Raw genomic sequence first — 2,851 nt, forward strand, 5'->3', positions numbered from 1 at the left:
TTTCATTTTAAGTAATAGAGTTATAAACACTAAGTTTTCCTACTCTTCAACTTTCACCCCGACCTCTTTTCACATAGAAAGGTTTTTTGAGATAAGATTAATAGGATAATAAGCAGTGACCATAGAGAAAGAAATTTCCCCTAATTCTTATGTTAGATATAGAGACTAGGTTGACAAAACAATTAACAGTTTTCTGACTCCTAGTACCTTAACATTAGATCCTGTAACTTTAAGATGTATGTTCATTGAGAAATTAACAAAATGATTGCTTGTTAAGCTAACTGATCACCATAGAAACATTTTGTTTACTGATAACTGATCACTATAAGAATATTTTGTTTGATAACTGAACACCATAGGAATATTTTGTTTAATGACTGATCACATAGGAATATTTGTTTATTAATGAATGGTCATTATAGGAATATTTTGTGTATATACATAACAGTCTCAATAAGAGATCAAAAAGTCTGGAGCTGTCTTTAAGAAAAATGTGATGATTGTTATCTTTCTGTTTTATGCACACACTGATATAATCCCACCGCTTGCTTATAATGTATAAAGACCTGCTGGGACAATTGGCAGAAGATGCTTTCACCCTAAACAGGTGTCTGTGTCTCGTCATTTTCCTACCTCTCTCCCTTTCCCCCCTCACCTTTTCTCCTTTTCTCTCTCACCTTCGCTGACATTATCCTTTCCTGTGGGAGACCCTCACTACCTCAAAGGAAGCTGGTCTTCAGCACGAAGTGGCTGAAGTGCGTTTAAACCCACTGAGCCACCAGGGAGAGCCCCATCATAGAGGCTGGAGCAGAGAAGCACTCTTTAAGCAGTAACTCCCCTCTTCTCTCTGCTTTGTCCCTAGTAACCATCAGTTTGCTTTGTTTCTGAAACTGTAGATAGTTCATGTGAGTGAAATCATGCAATAACTTTTTCCTGAGTGGCTTATTTCACTCAGCATTCTGTCCTCACGCTGTAGCATGTGACTGGATTTTCTGGATACTACAGTAGTTCTCCTTGTCCTTTTTTCAGGAACGCCATACTGTTTTCCATAGCAGTTAGGTGTGCCATGTTACATTCTCACCAATAGTGCACAAGGCTTCCAATATCTCTACCTCACTACTGATCTCCGAGGTTTTTATTAATGGCTGGCCTAAGAATGACTGTGAGGTAATACCTCTCTGAGATTTTGATTTGCAATTTTCTGGTGATTAGCTTTGTTCATATGTTTGTCATTTGTATATAACCTTTAAAGAGTGTCTATTTAAGCCTGGTGCCCATGTTTAAGTGAGATCTGTTTGTTGTTGTTGTTGCTGAATTGTAGGAGATCTTTCTATATGCTGGTTATTAACCTTTTATCAGAGATGCGATTTATAAACATTTCTCCCATGGATTACATTTTCATTCTGTTGACTGTGTCCTTTGATGCACAAAAGTCTCATGTAACCCCCTTTCAATTTCACTTTCATTTTCTGTGTCCTATCTAAGAAATCACTGACAATTGCGATGTCATAAAGGTTTTCCTGTTTTGCTTCTAAGAGTTTTATAGTTTTAGATTTTACAGTTAGGTCTTTAATCCATTTTAAATTAATTTTTGCTAAGTCCAAATGAATTCTTCTGCGTGTGGATATCCTATTTCCCCAATTCTATTGATTAAACAGATTGCCCTTTTCCATTTTGGAGTCTGAACACGCTTGTCAAAGATTATTTGACCATACATGAAAAGGTATATCTAAGTCTCTTCATTTTTAATGTAAAACTGTTGAACCATCTTATTACTTACTATGTTCTTTAGAACTCAATGCCTAAAAGGGCTTATCATTTTCCTACATAGAGACAGTTTTCTCCCTAAGAGGAAGTCTCCTACCAGCTGTGAAAATTTTATGTTTCCCTCAACTGTCACACCTATGAACCCAGACTTCCTGGGCTGCAGTTTCAGAGCATGTGTGTGTGTGTGTGTGTGTGTATGTGTGTGTGTGTGTGTGTAAAACTGCCTTGAAAAACATTGTAGATTTTTGAGACATTATAATGTATGTGTATATGTATATGTATATGATGCAAATAAAAACAAATAGCCAAAATAGACATGCATACTCCCACAGCTAACTTTAACAAATAAAACATCAGGAATAGCATCAGCAGTGCTCTTCAAGCCAAAGAAAGTACCCTCCTTCCCCTGACCCACAGGGGTGTATTTTAAGGGAAAATATTTCTAGGTACCTGGATTCCATATATACTTGACCTAAAACCACTTTGCTTAAAAACTCCTGAGTTTTTTTCCCTTCCTGGCGGTACAGCAGGTTAAAGCACAGCACTAAGAAGCTAAAGCTACTTCAGCATGAGTTCAATCCCTGCCCTGTAGGTGACCCTCATGGCGTGGCAGAACTCTCCTGACCTGCGCACTGCTCCCCTCAGCAGTGTACTTCATCAGTCTGCCTGTTTTACACCCTACTCTGTCTCTGGTGAATTCTCTCATTGCACCTGTACCTCTGGCCTGTACCCCAGTTCTGTATGCATAAATAAATCTCTAAAAAAAAAATAGAAACAAACTCTTGAGTTGACCACAGTCCTCCTGCTATTTAACTCAAGCACTCACTGCAAATCCAGTGCATCAGATTCTGGGAGTGAATATCCTCATATCACAAAAGAGCAAGTCTCCAAATGAATTAAGCAAGGTACCTTATGACCACAAGGCGTATGTATTTCCCATTTTCTACATATGTCTGTTAGGGGTAAAGCATGAATTTAGAATTTTGACTGATAAGATTGTTCTCAATCAGATCGATAGTGATGATGAGAATAGGGTGGCAATGATAATTTGTACTTTTCTTTCCCGGTCTATTTTCAAAGGACA

Source organism: Condylura cristata, unplaced genomic scaffold, assembly GCF_000260355.1.
Source record: "Condylura cristata isolate star-nosed mole 26May11 unplaced genomic scaffold, ConCri1.0 scaffold00037, whole genome shotgun sequence".
NCBI classification, from domain to species: Eukaryota; Metazoa; Chordata; class Mammalia; order Eulipotyphla; family Talpidae; genus Condylura; species Condylura cristata.